The sequence below is a fragment of the Bison bison genome, unplaced genomic scaffold (assembly GCF_000754665.1).
Source record: "Bison bison bison isolate TAMUID 2011002044 unplaced genomic scaffold, Bison_UMD1.0 scf7180017864533, whole genome shotgun sequence".
In the NCBI taxonomy this organism is placed as follows: Eukaryota; Metazoa; Chordata; class Mammalia; order Artiodactyla; family Bovidae; genus Bison; species Bison bison.
In genome coordinates this window covers 3103075-3125679 of record NW_011495082.1, presented here as the reverse complement: position 1 = coordinate 3125679, position 22605 = coordinate 3103075, and the positions used below count along the sequence as shown (strand labels likewise).

Genomic DNA, 22605 nt, shown 5'->3' with positions numbered 1-22605 from the left:
CTGAAAAATTAAAGGATGAGATGATGTCATGTCTGGCATTGGCTTCAAAATAATTTGGGATGGGATGAGAGGTGGTAATAGGGATATGAGGAAACAAAGATGCCTATGCCTATGAGACAATAGTTCCTGAAGCTAGGTGTAACTGTACACAAGTTTATACCCTTCTCTCTACTTTTAAATACATTTGGAACCTTCATATAACAAATTAGATAAATAAACTTGTGGAGGTGGTGGTTTAGTTGCTAAGTCGTGTCCGACTCTTTGCGACCCCATGGACTGTAGCCCACCAGGCTCCTCTGTCCATGGGATTTTCCAGGCAAGAGTACTGGAGTGGATTGCCATTTCCTTCTCCAGGGGATCTTCCCAACCCAGGAATCGAACCCAGCTCTTCTGCATTGCAGGCAGATTCTTTACCAACTGAGCTGTGAGGGAAGTCCATAAACTTGAAAACATACCAAAAAAGTACACAGCTGAGGTGGTAACTAAGGGCTCAGAGGTCACAGTCCAAATGAAAACAATTTCTCAGATACAGAGATATCAGAGATGACATTTTATACGGACACTGAAGACCGATATGTCGGATCTCCTCATGGAGGACCACGTCGTCTCTACACAGAACACTGGCTTTTAAGCAAAGATAGACGTTCTCTCTGAAGACCTAACAGCATACAAATGGCTGACTACCTAATCTAAGACACCAAGAGACATCAAAGGAGACCAGAAAACTGGGTATATGCATGTGGTTGTTACTTCTTCCTGTTCTTTTAATAAGGGGAGGTGTTACGAGAGGTCTGCTAGAGCATGTGACTGCCATCCTCCCCACAGCATCCCTGCAACACAGCTCATTCCATTCTGTTTGGCCATTCCCGTGTTTACTGTTTGCTTAGCAACTCCACTTGCTGCTCACGCTTTGTGGTTTCTGGGTTCTGAGGTGAGAGGAAAGGAATCTTTGGAGATGTCCAAAATTCTTTTCTCAAGTCAAACAATTTGTTAGAGGAGAGTATGTATTATCTAGAAACTGTTTTTCTTTCGTTCATTTTTTTTTTTTTGACAGTAGGAAGGATACTCTGAGTAGCTTGTCCAAGGTTTTCTGCCAAAAGAAATCTCCTCTCTTTTACCTTATCTGAATCCCATCCTCCAAAATGATATGTTCAGTTCCAATAAATGGAACTCCTAAGAGGATGAGTGCTATATCTTCTGTTTTAAAACAATTCCTCACAGTCAATATCCTACAAATAACCCATATGCTACATATATGCAAGAAATGAGTTGGTTCACTGATTTTTTTAAAAAATCAATGTAATTTTAAATTCTTAGTATTTTAGGTAATCATCCTGTCTATAATACCACTGTACACGTACTATTTTTAAAATATCATCATGCATCCTGATGTTCATTTTCACTAAAGGTCTGAAAAGGCCTTGCAAGTGGATTTAAAACCTGATGTGTGCTTTGGAAGCAAAATCAACTGTAGGTTGGCTACACTTTGGGAAGTATATGCAAGGATGTATTGCAGAAATTGTAAGTGAATTCTTCAAAGCAAAGGGAGAAAGGGAAAGATATACCCAACTGAATACAGAGCTCCAAACAAAAGCAAGGAGAGATAAGAAGGCCTTCTTAAGTAAACAATGCAGAGAAATAGAGGAAAACAACATAATGGGAAAGACTAGAGATCTCTTTAAGAAAGTTAGAGAAACCACAGGAACATTTCATGCAAAGATGGGCACAATAAAGGACAGAAACAATAGGGATCACAGAAGCAGAAGAGATTAAGAAGAGACTGGCAAGAATGCACAGAAGAACTATATAAGAAAGGTCCTAGTGATCCGGATCATCATGATGGTGTGATCACTCACCTAGAGCCAGACATCCTGGGGTGTGAAGTCAAGTGGGCCTTAGGAAGCATTACTACCAGCAGAGATAGTAGAGGTGATGGAAGTCCAGCTGTGCTATTTCGAATCCTAAAAGGTGATGCTGTGAAAGTGCCACATTCGATATGCCAGCAAATTTGGAAAACTCAGCAGTGACCACAGGACTGGAAAAGGTCAGTTTTCATTCCAATCCCAAAGAAGGGCAATGCCAAAGAATGTTCAAACTACCATACAATTGTGCATATAATTTCACATGCTAGCAAGGTAATGTTCAAAATCCTTCACGCTAGGCTTCAGTAATACATGAACCAAGAACTTTCAGATGTACAAGCTGGATTTAGAAAAGGCAGAGGATCCAGAGATCAAATTGCTTGGATCACTGAAAAAGCAAGAGAGTTCCAGGAAAACATCTACTTCTGCTCTATTGACTATGCCAAAGCCTTTGGCTGTGTGGATCACAAAAACTGGAAAATTCTTAAAGCGGTGGGAATACCAGACCATCTTACCTGCCTCCTGAGAAACCTGCATGCAGGTCAAAAAGCAACAGTCAGAACCAGACATGGAACCACAGACTGGTTCACAATTGGAAAAGGAGTACATTAAGGTTGTATATGGTCACCCCGCTTATTTAACTTACATGCAGAGTACATCATGTAAAATGCCAGGCTGGTAGAATCCCAAGGTGAAATCAAGATTGCCAGGGGAAATATCAGTAACCTCAGATATACAGATAACACTCTAACGGCAGAAAGAGAAGAACTAAAGAGCCTCTTGATGAAGGTGAAAGAGAGTGAAAAGCTGATTTAAAACTCAACATTCAAAAAACTAAGATCAGGGCATCCAGTTCCATCATTTCATGGTAAATAGACAGGGAAAAAATGGAAAGAGTGACAGAGTTTATTTCCTTAGGCTCCAAAATTACTGCAGAAGGTGACTGCTGCCATGAAATTAAAAGATGCTTGCTCCTTGAAAGGAAATTTATGACAAGTCTAGATAATGTACTAAAAAGCAGAAACATCACTTTGTCACCAAAGTCCGTATAGTCAAAGTTGTAGTTTTTCTAGGAGTCATGTATGGATGTAAAGAAGGACCATAAAGAAGGCTGAGCACTGAAGAATTGATGCTTTTGAACTGTGGTGCTGAAGAAGACTCTTGAGAGTCCCTTGGAGAGCAAAGAGATCAAACCAGTCAATCATAAAGGAAATCAACCGTGAATATTAATATGAAGGACTGAGGCTGAAGCTGAAATTCCAATACTTTGGCCACCAGATGCGAAGTGTTGACCCACTGGAAAAGACCCTGAGGCTGGGAAAGACTGAAGACAGGAGGAGAAGGGGGAAACAGAGGATGAGATGGTGGATGGCATCATTGACTCTATGGACACGAGTCTGAGCAACTCTGGGAGATAGTGAAGGACAGGGAAGCCTGGTGTGCTGCAGTCCATGGGGTCACAAAGAATCGGACAGGACTGAGCGACTGAACAACAACATTTAGAACTTTCATTAAAGTGTTTTTCTTTTTAGACACAGTCTTGTTTACAATAGCCATTTCAAAAGCTGCTACTCCTGGCTTAGAAAACAATGTTATAATATCTTCCCATCAATATTATTAAAAACATTTATCTCTGGAAAAGTTCTAAAAATTTCACTACAATGATAATTCAAATATTAAAGCAAATATAAAAATGACATTATATGATAAGATACCAAAGGATTAAAAAGGTTTAAAAATTCTTTGCAAGAGGGTATTTTAATTTCTGATTAAGCAAAATATAGTACAGTAGCCACTAGTCACATATGGCCTATCTAAATTTAAAGTAATTAAAGTTACATAAAACCTAAAATTCAGCTTCTTCATTGCACAAGCCATGTTTCAAGAGCTCAACAGACACATATGGCTGCTGGTTACCATACTGGACAGGGCAAATAGAGAACACAACCATCGTCACAGAAAGTTTCTACTGAATAATGATGGTCTTTGTTAGAGAGACCACTACCGATGAACTGATGTGCACAGACCAATTTATTTCTGTTAAGTCATTTTTCCTTTGGTATAGGAGGTTGAATTAAACCTCTCAAATTTAAATGATTTTCCTGGAAAATCCATATTATAATGTAACTAAAGTTGTGCGATAAGCACTGCAGTGTAGATTTTCTTTTTCTTCTTGTGACACGGAGAATGGAATTTTTAAAAATTCCATTTCCTCTAGATAAGGAATTATAACATAGCTAGTTTTTCCTCTGAATTTCCATTTTTCTTTCTTTATAACAGTCTGCTCTAACCCTGGTCTGCTTCAAGGTTTACCCAGCGGCAGCCTGACCTGTGTTTTGTGGCAAGGTGTTCCTAGTTGATGGATAGCGCAGTACTGCAGGCTTCCCACTCCACACTGGTGAAGTTCATAAGTAGCATTAAACAAAACCCTCACAGCCTAGCCAGGTTTTCCAACCAGGTGAAGGGTATGTCTAATTTAGTGGAGAAAAATGTTAGTGAGATCATCTCTGTTACTCATGCTTAGCAGTGAACCATGCGGCAGAGCAAAGACAGAAATATAACAGTAACAAAAGTAAATACAAATAATACGAAAAACTCCCAAATCACAGGGCTAAACCAGCTGCTTTTAAACACAACTCCTGAAAACCTTGAGAGAAGTAATACATTTGTGTTTAAAAGACTGGTTAAACCATGTAGTTGATCCACGTGGTAAGAAAGGAGGTCTGTAATTACATGAGCATACTTTTAAGTGTTTTCATCAGAAAGTAAAGTGTAATGAATAATCACTTAGTATTAAAAATAGCTTGATTTTAAAAGTAGAAAGGTCATATATGAAAAACATAATAAAGTCCAGGTAAAGAAATACCTGATAGAACAATCCAATTATTTTAGAAATGAATCTTTCACATTGTTGTGAAACTAGATTTCCATAGAAGATTCCATAGTTCCTAAAAAATTACTTAGCACCTTGAAATTAGCCACATAATATACCTTAGCCTGGGGGCAAAAAAAGGAAGAATAAAAATGCTGAGCCAACCTCCCAAATCATTCGGCAATTAGATTTTTGTATTTTGGAAATTACACTTGCTTTCAAGATTTTTTGGGTCATTTAAACACTCAACATCTCTTTGCTCCCTTGCACACTTCCCAAGCAAGTCTAAAACCAAATAAACTGCCACAAATGTTTACCAACAAAATACCAATTTTCCAAGTCGTTTTTCTTAATTTTTAAAACTTAAGAAGTATTATTACAATTAGGTAACTACTCCTGGCAGAAGGCCTCTGAAATATTGTCTCCTAGACACTAATGGGTCTTTGAAAAGTTGGAAACTCTCAATTCATTAGGACTTTGAGTAGCTGTTTTGTACCTAAGAATGAGAATTGATGGAGAGGTTGTGACTAAACACATAATTTTATGAAATATGATCAAAACATAATGGTTTTGTTATGATGCACATAACAATCAAGAACCTGTTTCTTTTTAGCAAGCTCCTAAAAAGTGCCTCCCGTATAATTATTAAATAAAAACACTCACTTATTCAGTACTCAGCTAAGCTTTTAAACTCTGAATAAGAGAAGTACACAGTGAGAGAGGTACTTACATGGTTTCCTTGGATACTGGATGATGCCATTTAGGTCTATGTTTTTATCTGAAAGTGGTGCCCTGTGGAGAAATGAGGCTTGGTGAGTGGCTGTTTATACACAGTAAGTAAATAAGAACTTTGTTTATTTTACAAAGCACTTTTGATTTTGACCTAGATTTATTTTTCTCGTCACACCCAACCCTTGTAAACGGCAATAATACAGGAGAACAGGTACTTTGTACAATTCTTTTTAACACCACTGAAGGAATCATAATTATTAAAGCAGAAACTCTGAATGCCATGGCTAAGCACATTACTCCTTGGGCTGCTTTATATATCTTGACTACTATATTGACGTCAGATGAATCAATGAACACCGCCTGACTCTTTCTTTTCCTTCAAAAAGAATTGTTCTTGAAGCATCAATAAAGAAGTGAATCTAAAAAATTCACATAAAGGATAAATGCCCTTACCGTAATCAGAGTAAGAGAACTCTAGCTTTAGCCCACTCCTAAACACCTCAGGGTTTCCTTAGCTGCCATTTTAAATATTGTAGTGGGATCCTCGAGTCCCAATCATTGAAGTGCTATGAGCATACAATTTTGACATTCAGTCTCTCAGAACTACATGTTTTCTAATTTTGGTAGCATGATTAATCCCTCCTATGTGATGAGTTTTAACCGTCTAATATTTCTTTGGATCGAAAAGAACAAATGAGCTACAGCAAAGAATGGCAACTAACTTGAACGCTTCACGCAATTTAATAACCCGAAATGAAGTAAGTGTGTGCTAGGTTTCCATTAAAAAGTTTCCAGCCACAATTAATTGAACAAAAACTCGTCTTGTTCCAAGATTATTCTTGGAAATGTAATTTTGAAGTCTATGTGAAATAAGGAAACTTACTTTTTACCATATGAAAGCAATCTCATTTTTTCAGGAATGATTTTTGGATAGACTTCCGATTTGACATTTTCCATTTGAACGAGCAGCGAAGGGGTTTGGAAGGGGTGGGGGAGGGCAGCAGTTCTGTGTTCTTTTGCCAGCTCTGACAAAGGTCTGGTTGTCAGTGATACCTTTACAGCTAAATTTACTCCAGAGTGACAGGAACAGGTGCACCTCGGCCTGCCAGACACTTGTGCACAGGGATCACGCATCTTACGGCTTGACGATCAAGGGGGGAAAGCCTGGGTCTTCATAGAAAAGGAGAGGAGACAAACGCAGCCCAAACTGGGGGGTTTCTCTTCAAAGCCAGCTGGTCTGGCTTTATTCTACAGGAATTTTTTTACCTGTCAGAGTTTGGACAACAAAGCCCTCAGCAGGTGCTGACGGGTACAACTTCCTGGAGAAGCAGAAAGGCGCTGGTGAGTTTCAATTGCCAAAATGTATTTTTTTAATCTCTAAAAGTTCATTTTGTTATCTTGGAAGAGGCACTGCTGAGGTACCTACGTTCAGAAAGCTGATGAGACCATTGGAATCAGAGCCAACTAACTCAACAGTGGGTTTTCCTGGCGTAGAAAGTAGGGCTGTTACCATTTGACAGTTTTTTAGAGGAAAGAACAAAGTTTTTTTTTTTTTAAAGAAAATACTTTATATTTTTAATGTTGTTCTCACTCATTACTCTCTTCAGTATCTGAAAGATGAAGAATTAATTATGTATATGATACTAGACTATTCAAATAAATACATAAATATCATTTTGACACTTGTTAATCTAACTGCCATAATCTATTCATTCTAAATAAAATGTTATTTTTCAATAAATCTCCAAACTAAAATGTGAAATGGTACATGCTCTTTTCAAAAGTTTCATGGGCTAGAATATTTTATGTGTGCATGTGACAGGAATATGATTAGAGAGAATATGAAATTAATTTTATTTTTAATAAATTTTTAAAACATGTATTGCACAGAATATTTAACAAATAGAAGTGGCAACATTTTCTCATGACAAAGAGTTTCTTTAGAGCAAAGTCTTCAGAATAAACAATACACTACTAAAGCACGTTTTTACGTCACTGATTTCCAAAATTAGCACTTTTATATACTTGGTATTTTTACTTTGTGAATTCAAAACTTTAGGCAAAATTTTTTTTTCAGAATAGGATCTTAATTAATGCAAAATATGGAAAAATGAGACCACATGTTAGGACATATTTTTAAAAAGTGATTCTATTTCAAGGACTCATTCTTTTAACTATGCTTCACAGCATTTCTCTACAAATTGTTGTATAATAGCAAATTGAAAACATTTATTTAAGCAAGTCAGGAGCTTAAAGCTAGGGACTATACATAGTAAACATATGAAACCACTTTAATAACCAAATTCCATATTTGCAAGCAACATGGACTAATGAATGTAAAAGATGCACGCATACATTTATCAAGAATGCTATAAATTATTATGCATAAAATCAATTTTCTGGGCTGTGGGGGGTAGAACTGGTGGTGCTTAAGAAGAGAAATGCTCCTACCAGTATAAATTAATACTATAAGACAACTATTTTACTCTGATGATCCCATAAATAATTTTCAATCTATATGCTTAACACATTGTCACATAGTGGGAAAATAACAAGGTCTGATATTTTTTTAATGACCACTATATCTAAAACAATTTTCAGATCAATGATGACACAGGTATGTTACAAATTTATATGTATCATTCTCTTTCAAATTAATTTAATTGCTGTTTAATTATGAAATATGTGTGGTTTAAAAAACTACCAGAAATTATTCACCCCACCAAAAAAGGTAATGTTTTTAAAACATAATCTCATCTACATTTTAATGAAACAATATTTTGCAATCTCAAAACTCAGATCTGATTTTCATTATAAATTATTACATGTAGAATGTGGTTCAGAAAAGTAAAGTCCATTTTATTTTTTTTTAATTCATGTATTTATTGTGGTTTCAAACTGCTCTTTTTATGTAATATTTTATCAACTTCATCATATTGATTTTGGCACCTGAGTAACCGTGGTCACTGAAAATTTTAGATGACTTCATTAGCCTCTTAAAGAATGAATATGCACTCCATGCACTTGATCATTGTTTTTTAATCTGCTCTGTTAAATCCTATATTCGAAAGCAAGGATTCAATTTGAAAGATGACTACTGCAAAACTGAACATATATTTTTAAGTCAACTTCAGAATTGTATTTATTAAACTTTTATATGCAATACAATTGGCTATAATTATAATAATATTTGTCATTAACACTAAGTACAAGCAACACAAAAACTTCTTCCAAATTATTTTTTATGACTTCAGTGAATTATTTAAGTGTGACTCAACCTATGAGAAACATTGTTAGGAATAGCCCAAATATTTCTACATAACTAAAATTTATCATTTTAACCCTGCCCTAAGTTATTGGCTTAATCTAAAATTCTATGATAAATTCTTTTAATTATAAGAAAAAGTTTTAACTCCTAGTTCAACATGCAACTACATGTTTGTCCTTTCTGATAAACCTTCAACTTTCATGTCAGAAAAATACCTATGCCAACTCCCCACAATGTATGGGGATGGTTTCTTTTAATCAGTCTTAGAAACTTGGCTTAAAGTTGCAATGACTCATATATGCCCTAAAACTTTAATTTTAAAATACATTCACTTTAAGCATTATTTGCAATATATCTTTGTATCTTAAGGACAGTTTTTAGTGGAGAAAAAATAATTATTTTCCCCTTTCAGAAAGACATTTGAAAAACATTTTGTTTACCTTATATGGTCATAGGGAAAATCTTGGTTCTCCAAGCAAATAACTTCAATAAGTCATATTCCGAATATCAATCTATTTAATTACAGGACAAAGAAGTTTCCAGCTAAAATGGTTTACTTGGAAGTATTTAAAGAAACAAAAATACTTTGGCAGCTTTATATGTATCTCCTCATTGACCAGCCACCTGACTGACAGCTGTCAACTGTCTGTGGGCCAAATGTAACCCAGTAAAGATAAAAATTACATATTACTCATCCCTGTTGATATTACCTGGTGCCAGTAGGTTTTCCAATAGGAATAACTAGACTGTAGATATAAAGAAGTAAAAGAGGAATCATTTTAATTGCTTACCACGGCTCCTTTGTCACTAACTTGTTCCCCCTTCTTTTTCTTATTTATTCCACTTCTCTCAATGGCCAAGTATCACATCCACAGAGTTCATTTCCTTAAGGAAACTTCAGATGTATGTAACAAGTATGTGTCCATGAATAAACTGAGCAGCGAGGTAATAATGGCCACGCATTTCTTTCAATCAGTCTTCTTTTAAGTTCATGAAATCTTTGAGTCTTTGAAGCTTTCAACTACTCATTTTAAAGAAAATGAAACAGAAGCACAAAAATGAAATTTATCCAAGGTCACCAACCATGAGGATGTAGATGTAGACTTGGGTCTGTCTCATAACTTCATATCCAGTGATTTTTGTTTTCTTCTGTTAGACTTAAACATGTGGACTGTCAAACTATAAGTTTAAAAAGTATACATGAAAAATTAATGTGATTTACATTCCTTTGGAGAACCATTTTCAGTTACCAAATTAATACCTTACTCAAGAGATACAGTTTTATCAGAGCATATTAAAATGTAGTTTAATAAAATAGCATAAACACATTAAAATATCTATGGTATAAATTCTTTTTTAGATTCTCTTTATTATTTAAATTGATTTCTAAACTGAAAATGTTTATGGTGCTTACGAAAAAGCAGAAGTAAAATATAATCAATGGCAGCATAAATGTTGAGAAGGTGAATGTAGAAATGAAAAGTTCAGGTTGAAAATTTCTTATATATTAGGGGATAATTAAAAATACCAAATATACCAAAGTATAAGCATTTGTATAATAGAATACTCATGAGAAGAATATATTAAACGGTTCACATAACTGACTCAACAACAGACTAGCTGGTGTGTGTATATGTGAGTTAATTACTAAACTTCTCTGGACCCAAGAGGCCTCATCAGCAAGTGTTTTCTAACAGCTAAGAAATTCTATAACTCAATAATCCTGTATTAACATGAGTGTTTTGTATTTATTCATATAATTATATTAATAAAAAGTAATATTGCTATGAGTTTTTATAATGCTGCACAATACACTGATTCACAGACATGAGGATATAGTCAAATGTTTTCTGACCCTTCAGAATAGAAATTGTTTAGAATATATCTACCATATTCTAAATGTAAAATAATTTATGTTAACCCTGGACTTTGAAGAAATATTTGCCTTTGAGAAGCGTCTGCTTTAAAATCCAAACACGGAAATGAATTTTTTGTAAAAGGAGTTGGGGGTGGGGGGGGTACTTAAAACATTGATATCAGATATGGGAGGAAACTGTGGACAGGGTTTTCCTGCAAGGAATTAGTCTAAAATAATCTCCAACAGCTCTATGATACCATTTAGCAACTAAATTATATATCTAAATTTACAAATGAATCTGCTTATTCTATTACATTTGGTCCAAATCAACATTAGTCATTAATCAGCAAACCATTTAACAATAGGCAAAAACAGTATGCAAATCAATTGCAAGCAAAATAATCAGTAAATAATATCCATTCCTAAGAATTGGGAAAGACAAGGGTGTCAAAGCAAAATATGCAAAATCACTAGACTTTCAAATGAATTCAATCATTCCCCTGCATCTCAAAGGGCTGTTAGTGAGGGTGATAGATTGTCCCTCGTCTGCCTTTTAAGAATCATAAATGTTTTCTCCTTAGAGCTGAAGACTGTTGTCCACCCAGAGTAGAAGCAGGTAGCTGAGCTGTCTCTGTTTCACTGCTTAGTAATTTTGTAATTGGAATGGATGAGACTCTTCGCTGGGCTATGTGTAAATCGCAGGAAAGGAAGTTTTAGTTTTTAAACAGAAGGGGTTTCCTCTGCTACACATCCCAAAAGGATTCTAGGCCATATTGGTGGATTCCTGTCGGCAATGGCTTGCCCTGCCCTCTCCCTATTGCTGTAAGTAGCCCACAATTTCAGCATTCCAAATAATTAAAACACCAATATTAACTTATGAAATCAGCAGACAAAACAAAATCACTTTGTAATACACTACTGTTCAGTTGGCTATATTTTTCCCACTTGGGTACTCTGGTAATAAAACATGCAAGGTCTTACCCAGGGATGATATTATCACAGATAGGTTTGAATTTTTCAGTGTGTTCTATAGGCCTGAGTTGACACAAAGGACTTAATGTTCACTTAACGTTTACAGTTTTATAAAATGGGACGCTTTTTTTTCCTATTCTTTTTTTTTAATTGAAGTATAGTTGACTTTACAATGTTCTGTTAATTACAAGTGTAAGCAAAGTGATTCAGTTATACATACATATATATACATATATGTATATTCTTTGAAAAAGAATCTGAAAGATTCTTTTCCATTATAGGTTATAACAAGAAACTGAATATAGTTCCCTGTGCTATACAATAGGGAGACATTTTTTTAATGGAAAAAAAAAAATGTAAGCCAGCACATGAATATGTCTGTTTGTGTCAGAAAAACACTGGTACAAAAAACAGGCGTGGTAGAGGCTCCCCTCCAATCCGAAGTGTTAAAAATATCTGTGTCCAAGAGAGGCTAATGGCAGCAGCTGGGTATGGAGAGAGGTTAAAAGCCTGGGAATGTGGATCCCTGTGTGGCCTCGGAAGCCCGTGTTGTAAAGGTTTCTCCTGATGGCTCGGCAGACAGAGGTAATTAGGAGGAAGTAAGGGACATTTGTATTGATTGAAAGCTTCTCTCAGGAAAAGTCACATTTCTTACATGATCAAGAACAACGCTAGCCCTGGGCGTAGGGAATCTGGGCTTACAGCAGCTGGTGGTCACTGAAGCAGGCATGTGTTTGCCAGCCAGTTGTCACTAAAGGTAGAGGTTCCTGGAGCCAGAACTCATTTTACCGGTTTTGCTGAGATTCTGGGATCCCAAGAACATATTCCACCCAAGAAAAATAAGCACTTCCCCTTTGATAAGTAAAGATGAAGAAGTGTACAGAAAATTAGGAAAATTAGGTCTACATATGGTTCAGTCCATTCTAAAGGAGATCAGTCCCTGGGTGTTCTTTGGAAGGAATGATGCTAAAGCTGAAACTCCAGTACTTTGGCCACCTCATGCGAAGAGTTGACTCACTGGAAAAGACTCTGATGCTGGGAGGGACTGGGGGCAGGAGGAGAAGGGGACGACAGAGGATGAGATGGCTGGATGGCATCACAGACTGGATGGACGTGAGTTTGAGTGAACTCCGGGAGTTGGTGATGGACAGGAAGGCCTGGCGTGCTGCGATTTATGGGGTCGCAAAGAGTCGGACACAACTGAGCAACTGAACTGAACTGAACTGAATGGCTCAACCAATTTTCTGACTACCATGGGTAGAATACATGTGGCATGTTTTTTTCATTTGTTTATAATATGAACCAAGACAGGTGATGGAAAAAATCTGTACCATTTTGAACTCTCATTCTTACTATTTTGAAAGGCATTCACTAACTTGGAAAGTTTCATAAAGTTTAAGTTGGGAGGCCAGGAAGGAATAATAGAGAAAAGGTAAGATTATAGGATTAGGTCTTTGCAGATTTTATGCTCACCCCTACATTCAAGCAGTCCCTGGAGAAGGAAATGGCAACCCACTCCAAATATTCTTGCCTGGAAAATTTCATGGACAGAGGAGCCTGGAGGGCTACAGCCCATGGGGTCACAAAGAGTCAGACACGACTGAGCACGCATGCACATTCAAGCAGTAGATTGCAAACAAAATGTACATAATACTGGAGGAGCTAGTTAAAATGCTGATTCCTGTGATTGAGGCCTTGTGGGCCTGAAGTAGGGCCCAGAAATCTGGGCATTCTGCTAAGCTGTTCTCTGTACTAAATTGTTCAGTCCTTACCACAGCCTTCTCTTCTTAAAGAGGGTCAATTCTCCTGCTCTATGGTAGCAGGAAAACTAGAACTTAGGGATCTCAAGACCTGAATGATCAAAGTGAACCCATGGAAACAGATGTTACACGCACATTGTTATTTACTATCTGATATAATTGTGCTTAAAAGTTTAATTATTTTTATGTGCATTGGCAAATGATGAAATTTACCCACTACTAGTGAATAAGGCAAAAGTCAGTCTCAAGTTCTACTTAAGTTTCAGGCACTTGATAGTATAGCTTGAAATATGAAAAATGGCTTGAACTAACTCTTCAGGAAAGTCATAAACAGCACAGACAGTGGTTCTTATAAATGTGTAGGCACAGACATTCAAGTTTTGGAATATTCAGTTAATCACCACTGACCTAGGAAGTTTAACAGTTTACAGCCTAGCTATAACGTAAGGAAACCACAAGCTTTATTCTCCTGTGTGTGAGTCATTTTTTTTGCCATCGGCTACACCAACCAGAACCTCACAGCTACATAAGAGTGAGGTGAGGACGTGTGGATGGATGAACACAAATACTAGATAAACAACATAAGCATGTGATTTATTTGCTGTGAGTTAATCATCATTGTAATCAAAGAGCAATTATAGTGATTAATAAAAATAATCATAGAAATTCTTCTATGACCATATTGCCTATCGTATACATCACAGGTTGTTTAGGAAATATGCAGCTTTGTTAGCAGTATTTTATTTTGGAGTGATTCAGATAAATAGAAAATATTATTAATGAAATCCTATGGTTCTGAAACAAAAAATGCAGTTTTCCAAAGCAATGAAAAAAACCTGATTAATAGCCAGCCATGGTAGGACGCTTTACTGAGTTTACAACTGAAAATAAAAAACAAACAGCTGACAATAAAAAGATGGAGCAGAAAAGATGAAGGAAAGACAAAAGGAAAGAGAGAAAGGGAAGGAAATTTTAAAAATGGGAGTATATCTATCGATTGGCTATTTAGTCATTCTTAAAGGAGCCAAAAGGAATACAAAAATTGTAGAATGTTTCTTGCTGCTGCTGCTAAGTTGCTTCAGTCGTGTCTGACCCTGTGCGACCCCATAGACGGCGCCCACCAGGCTCCCCCGTCCCTGGGATTCTCCAGGCAAGAACACTGGAGTGGGTTGCCATTTCCTTCTCCAATGCATGAAAGTGAAAAGTGAAAGTGAAGTCGCTCAGTCGTGTCCGACTCTTAGCGACCTCGTGGACTGCAGCCTACCAGGCTCCTCCGTCCATGGGATTTTCCAGGCAAGAGTACTGGAGTGGGGTGCCATTGCCTTCTTCGAGAATATTTCTTAGTGCCCCACTTTAAGTAGTGTTAAAATCTTTTACTTAGAATATTTTGTTTCTGAATAAAGTGATGTGATTTGATATGGATGTTCCATGTTTACAGGTTTAGTGCTATACAAGGTTGAGAAATATTTAATTTACATGCCCCACCTCTGCACATAGAAAGAGGCTTTATCAGGGATTTTGTAGAGAGAAAGGGCAGAATGCATTTTCCCCTCCAACCTTGTACCTCTCCCCAACCCTACCAAATTCTTCCCTTCATCCAGGAAGCAGCACGATTCTTAACACGGAGTTCTTATATCTCCTTCAAGATGTTCCTGGAAGAATACTCACTAATTACATCTCTGGGAGCTGTTGGAGTGGGAACAAAAGGGAGTGCGCACAGGGTGAGACCGAGGAACCACAGAGTAGGCTGTGGCCACAGCACACGCAGCAACCGTGTGCAAAGAGGGGACAAAAGAGGTGAGCGGAGCAGCAGGAACCACAGAGTGCTGTTTTTTATTTTAAATAGTAAGCAGGCAAATTCTCAAGCATCAAGATATTCTGCTGACAGACAACGTGTTTTTCAATTCCAACCTTTTCAAAAACGGTAAAATTTCCTCCTCGAGAGCCAGGCTGCCCACTGATCTGCACCCAGGACACGTCTCTGTCAGCAAACAAACGGGAGACGTACTCAGAGTCTCCTCCCCGAAGCACTCCAGACCAACACGGCAGGGCATCTGTGGAATCTCAGTCATCACGGATACTCCTTTGGATTTTGAACCCTTTGCAAAAAACTCTGGAAGAGAAGTTCATTGAAAGGAGTAGCAACGCATTGTTACTGTGTCACCGAGGGAGTGGGGTTGGAGTGCCTGGCTCCTCTGGTAGAACAGAGGCCAGGAGAATCCCGGAGGCTTCTGAGGAAAGGAAAGGACCTCGTGGGTCACCACAGGGAGAGGCCATGAGGAGATAGGGGCGCTCAATAAAGAGCTATTATTGATTTTAAGCAGTGCTGCTGGGTGAGCGGAGCATGCCAGAGGGCAAAGGAGGACAGACTGAAGGTGAGTAGAGGGAAGCAGGGAGACAGAAACAAGTCTCAGCTGCCTCACCAATTGCCTACACCACGCAGAGAGTATTGATCTGAAAGGACTTAAAAATTCAGCTTGAACAGGAAGCATATCTATAATAAATATAGTAATATTGCTATGCTATGCTAAGTCACTTCAGTCGTGTCCAACTCTGTGCGACCCCATAGATGGCAGCCCACCAGGCTCCCCCATCCCTGGGATTCTCCAGGCAAGAATACTGGAGTGGATTGCCATTTCCTTCTCCAGTGCATGAAAAGAGAAAAGTGAAAGTGAAGTCCTCAGTCGTATCCGACTTTTAGCGACCCCATGGACTGCAGCCTACCAGGCTCCTCCGTCCATGAGATTTTCCAGGCAAGAGTATGCTATACTTAACAGCATAATATTCTACATATTTATGCTAAGTTTCCTTAAATTGCAGAGTAAGATCATGTCATCAATAAGCAGTTTAGAAGATGTCTGATTATTCTGATGTAGCCTTGGTGGTGGTGGTGGTGGTGGTTTAGCTGCTAAGTCGTGTCCAACTCTTGCGACCTCATCGACTGTAGCCCGCCAGGCTCCTCTGCCCATGGGATTTTCCAGGCAAGAATACTGGAGTGGATTGCCATTTCCTTCTCCAGGGGATCTTCCTGACCTAGGAATTGAACCCAGGTCTCCCATATTGCAGGCAGGTTCTTTACCAACTAAGCTATGAGGGAAGCCCGATGTAGCCTTACTCTGGGCAAATGGATATATAACTATCTCCATAAGTCTGCTAAAGTCAAGTATGAATACAAAATAAAAGTCTCCAAGAAGAATACTACATGGAACACTGATGAGGATAATATAAATTGGTCATCCCAAAACATAAGACTTCTTGATATAATGTATATTGGCTGGATCAACATATGGTCATAAATACGTTTTATGCATGTGTGCTAAGTCACTTCAGCTGTGTTGAACTCTTTCTGACCCCATGGACTGTAGCCTGTCAGTCTCCCCTGTCCATGGGATTCTCCAGGCAAGAATAGTGGTGGGGGTTGCCATGCCCTCCTCCATGGGATCTTTCCCACCCAGAGACTGAAGCCTGCATCTCTTATGTCTCTGCATTGGAAGCGCCACCTGGGAAGCCCAAATAGGTTCTATATTTATTTCAAATGTGAATGCTCTAATATGAAATAAAACTGCTTTGAAACATGGAAGCTGATAGAAAAGAAGTGGTCTTCTAAAATTTTAAGATAACAGACACTGAGATGTTTTTCAGGAATATGGATAGCCCTTGAAAGTGAACAGTATAACAATAGCTAACATTTATTGAGCATTTTCTATATGCCAAGCACTAAGTGGTTACAGAAATACAATTTCATGTACTCTTGTCAGCAAAATTCCCTCTTCCCATCCAGGAAGTTCCCATCACTTTCCCCATTTTACAATGAGGACATTTAGAAAATTAAGGTCAGATGGTTACTCAGTGTTTGAGCCTGGATTCTAACCCAGGGTCTCTGATTTACCCTTTCCTGTCATACATTCTCTGAAAAGGTATTTCCCATAATGTTCATACATTGATGCACAACTTTTCATTAGTGAAGCTGACTTTTTAAAAAATGACCAGATCTTTCATGAGTGTTACTCACCAAAATGTCTCCTTAAAGGCTATACCACATTTATATAAGGGACACCCTTGAAATTTCCCTTTTGTATCTGTGATTAGTGTCAATTTAGGACACCAATATCATATATCAAATAATCTGGTGCTTTATAATCATATCATAGTTTCTATCAAGCACCTTGTTCATTACATTTGGTTTGGATTTAGTTTCAGCAACAAATTCGTCCTTAATGATAATGATTTGCTAACAATCAGACTGTTAAGACTGCAGAGCAAATTCCTAAGGATATTTCTGTTGAGCCTTCATCACTGAAATAAGCAAATAACCTCCTAAGGCATCTATCTTGAAGAGGATGACACAGGGTTAGATACATATTTGTAAAATATTTTCTGGTTGGGAAAAAGTGTCAATTATATCATGCCCTGCTCTCATCATCCCTATAAGTGAGCAAAGGTTTATGAGTATAATGAAGCAGTAAGCACTGTGAAAGTGAAAGTGAAGTCGCTCAGTTGTGTCCGACTCTTTGCTACCCCATGGACGGTAACCTACCAGGCTCCGAGGTCCATGGGATTTTCCAGGCAAGAATACTGGAGTGGGCTGCCATTTCCTTCTCCAGGGGATCTTCCCAACCCAGGGATCGAACCCGTGTCTCCTGCATTGCAGATAGACGCTTTACTGTCTGAGCCACTAGGGAAGCCCTATTGGGCTTATAATAGAAGGACATCTATTGGAAACAAACCAACATAGTTTCACGTCCTTTGTCTGGCATTTAAGAGTTATGTGACTCGGGGCAGGTAGCATTACCTCTCTAAGCTTCAGTTTTAAACATGTATAAAATGGGAGAATAGTAGTACCTTCTAAGAGACTGTTATTTAGATAAAAAGAAAAAGTTTATAAAGGAATTAATTGAGTATTGATCCAACACTGATAAGTAGTGAATGGTCATTATGCACTGTGAACTTATTTCAACCCACATTCTAAGTGAAAGTCGCTCAGTCGTGTCCGACTCTTCGAGACCCTATGGACTACACAGTCCATGGAATTCTCCAGGCCAGAATACTGGAGTGGGTAGCCTTTCCCTTCTCCAGGGGATCTTCCCAACCCAGAGATTGAACCAGGGTCTCCTGCATTATGGGCAGATTCTTTACCAACTGAGCTATCAGGGAAGCCCCACCCACATTCTAAACAGATAGTAATATTTTTGTACATATACTACAAATACATTTGTATTACAAATCTGAATATTATTGATATAGAAATATTTAGCTACAAATTCATTTAAAAATTTTTCAATAAGATATTAGACCTCTTTGGTTTGGATCTTTGACTTAATGAACTAGTTGTTGTTATTTAGTGACTAAGTCATGTCTGACTCTTCCTGCGACTCTGTAGCCTGTCAGGCTCCTATGTGCATGAGATTTCCTAGCCAAGAATACTGGAGTGGATTGCCATTTCCTCCTCCAGAGCATCTTCCAGACCCAGGGATTGAACACGTGTCTCTTGCACTGGCAGGCAGATTCTTTACCACTGAGCCACCAGGGAACTAGTGAGCCCCAGTGAACTAGTATCCACTGCTAAAAACAAACTGGTTTTAATCACTAACTTAAATTTAAAAGTTTTATTGCATTTTACTTTCAGTTCTCATCATATGCCAAAATAGAGACTGCAACCCAAATAACGCAAATTAATTCTCTAGTAAACTGAAATATAGATTTAATATGTATCTTTTTGTTTTTAAATCTAGTGAGTATTGCAAACATATATATCTATGCATGATCTTGCCTTCTTGAAAAAAATACAATTTTATATTGTTTGGTTTGGTTTGAAAATTTAGCTTATAAATGAAATATTTTAGAAATAATTTTTTAAGTTTTCAGCTAAGTAAAAAACCATCATTCAGAAAATTATCTAGAGAGAGGAAACAAGGTGAAAATTATCTAGAGAGAAGAAACAAGGTACTGTGGTAGCTTTATTCTGTCCTTTCAAGAATCTTTCCCCTTAACTTGGTGTTCTTGATGAGGACAGCTAACATGAATACCAGATATAAACTGTTTATTAATGATCTTTAGTCTGTTTTTTTCCTGTAGTCCATATTTATACCTATCATGACATCAATAGGAATCATACACATCCCAAGTGGGACTTTATTAAACAAACAAAAAATGCAAAATGCTATGGTTTCTGTTTTTCAAGAAGTGGCAAACAGTCTCCTAGATATAGCTGTAAAGTTGATCATGAGTCCAACAGGGAACGACTTCGAGTAGTTCTTCTACTTGAACAGAAGGCACCATTAGACATTCCACAGGCTCCTCCTTCCCGGCAGGCCTCCACCCAGCCCTGCTGCCATAGATGGCCATCAGACATTTGGAATGACCTCAGGAGATAATCTGAGCAGGCTCTGCCCTGAAGAATTCAAGCTAGTGGGAGACCGAAGATATCAATGTTTTCTTGGCTGACAAGAGCATAAAAAGGTCAACCAGGGTGAATAGAGGATGGACTTGGAGTTTCCAGTGCCTTTTCAACAACCAAGCCGCTAACAAGCATAAGGAAGCCTCTCTCAGGATGCCTGTGAAAGGGAAATAAAGCCACCTACAGCCGCTGAGTCAGGAACTTTTAGGATTAAAGAGATCTCTATCTCTTGAAGGCAAAATTCACAAACAGAGCTTATCCAGAACTAATCCTCAGCCTTATGACAACCTACTTCTCCAACTTTTTCTAGTGCGACTACCCGCTATGGGTGAAAATGAAGCTCAATGGTGGAGAAGTAGAAATTCTTTGCTGGAGAATAAGAATGGCTAACTTTTACTGTAGTTGACCACTTTCCCAGCTCTGCTTCACACTGAATTTCTTGCTGAATGCTCATAACAAGGTTTTGAGGGTAGCACTTTCTGTTCTATATTTTATCCATGAGGAAACTGAGACAAAGGGTAGTTCAATAAGTTGTGTATTAACTATACAGTTCCCATAGGATAGAGCCAATTATCTTTTGGTCACATATATTCTCCCTAGCCAGACTAGCCTTTTCAGTAGTCAGCCATGGAGAGGTTGAAGTTTCTAGCACACTGCAAGCACTTCAGGAATTTACAAGATTTTCTCTTAGGCTATCAGATTTCAGAAGACTAGGAAGAACGCTTTCTACCATGAACCACATGCAAATGGTAAATTAATAAAAGAAGACAGACAACAATTCAAATACACATCAGCTCAGGAGAAATTCAAGCTTTAAAAAACATTTTGTTATTTTTTAAAAATTAGCTATCACTCATGAGTACTCATCTGAAATCTTAGGGGTCCTTCAGTTCAGTCGTGTCCAACTCTTTGAGACCCCATGAACCACAGCACACCAGGCCTCCCTGTCTATCACCAACTCCCAGAGCTTACTCAAACTCATGTCCATTGAGTCGGTGATGCCATCTAACCATCTCATCCTCTGTCATCCCCTTCTCCTCCTGCCTTCAATCTTTACCAACATCAGAGTCTTTTCAAATGAGTCAGCTTAACTTAAAAGCTAATTACCATAAACGACCAAAATTAATACCAACATTTCACCCTGAAATAACAGTAAGAAACATAGGGGATAATCATGGCAAAACCAACCAATCAAAGCAATCAAGTTAGAAAGTTTGTGCTTTGCCTCTAAATCTGTATGATGTTTTGTCTTTCATCTCTCAAATACTGTAATTTGTAATTAGGTTTTGTTCATGTTACATACACTTCAAATCAAATGCCATGCTAGTGATATGAGTCTAAGACATAATCAATGTATTTGATAATACCCTCATTGAATTTGAGAAAGATTATGCTTTGCTAACAATTCTCACTGTATATCATACCTTCTTCCCTGACCTTAAGAGTGCTTTTAGCTATTACTTTAAAAAGATAATTCCATTTCCTCAGAATTTTTAAGTACAACTAATCACAATGTTATACCAATTAGTCTCTTTTAAAAAGCATTATATGTAATCCATGACACTGCCAATAATACATTTTTAGCTTGAGAGAGAGAGTTATTCCCTACTTACTCTCACACACTTTATTCTTTATTAAATGGAATTTCTTCTTGGAACAATACTTAGAAATATTTTGCTCTTGTAAAAGGGTATTCGTGTCTAAAATCCTCCATCAGGTCACCATTCTGTAGAGTTAATTTGCCTCACCAACTCCAGGCAATGGGCCTGGTCTGGCAGAAAGTGTACTATACCTTGTCAGGTGACCTTATCTTCTTTCCAAATTGATGTCATGATTTGGGGGCACACATCTACCTTCCCTTCTCTGTAAAAAAGTACTGTGTTAAGTGTTTCCTAAGACCTCTTTCAGCAGGAAGATACTGAAACTCTGACTTTACAACTTTTCACACTAGTGCCAAGAAACACAAATGCCCAGAGTGTCCTAAAATCTGACTTGTGTCATAAAGCAGGTTCTTTCTTTTACCCACATTCATTTAAAACTCTACAGCTGCACATTCCAACAGAACTTTAGGTTCTGATGGAAACGGTCAACCTCTGGCAGTCAAGTAGGGTAGCCACTAGTGAGCACCCAAAATGTGACTAGTGTATCTGAAGAGCTGATTTTAAATTTTATATAAGTTTAATTAACTGAAAGAACCCCATGCGCCAGGGGCTGCCATATTGATAGCCGCTTATAGCTTCAAGGGCGTGACAAGATAAACATTCTACACCTTTGATCGACACAGCCAGGCACTCCACCATGACTTTGGAGCACATTATCTTCCCAGAGCTCCACGGACAGATCAAAACACAGCACAGGTATTTCCATTTCGTGATGATAATTAGCCAAGCGATCCCCGCACGGTTCTCACGTGCAAACCAGTAAAGCGAGAAGAAAGGGGGAAGAACATTTAGGGGGTTTTGTGTGTGCGTTTTCTCCCTCGTATCCCATTTCTCCTTGTAGATAGTTGGTGGCCTTTCTCTGGCCAAGATGCGAACGCATGCACTGAGGCAGCTTCCCTGCTAAAGCCAATGGTTGGTTGTTCATCTTTTAAAACGGTCCTTTGGACCCCCGAGAACGTGAGCTTAAAAAAAAAAAAATCCACCTCGGGGACCCCGTCCTTTTCCTGTCTGCGTGCCAGGTGAGAAAGCAGGCGGGGCTGGCGCGGGAACCGGGCGGCGGCCCGACCGGCGCGCACCACGCGGTCGCTCTCCCGGGCTCGCCCAGGGTTGGAGCGCTCCGGCCGCGGGCGCAGCCGACCGCGTGCCAGCGCTTTGTGCACGTGCGTGGGTTGGCTCGCCCAGTACCGGGCTCGGAGCGCGCCCCGAAAAGTCTGCGGGGCTGT

The 22605-nt window shown here is 38.3% G+C and overlaps 1 protein-coding gene across 2 annotated transcripts in view; it reads left to right on the top strand.

Annotated features, from left to right (window-relative positions):
* Positions 1-6634: 6634 nt before the first annotated feature.
* Positions 6635-22605, top strand: part of MEF2C (myocyte enhancer factor 2C) — a 180480-nt gene continuing 164509 nt past the window's right edge. For both annotated transcript variants that reach the window (XM_010831904.1, XM_010831903.1), the window contains exon 1: positions 6635-6807. The gene's annotated coding sequence lies outside the window, so the exon portion shown is untranslated. The remainder of the gene's footprint in view (positions 6808-22605) is intronic.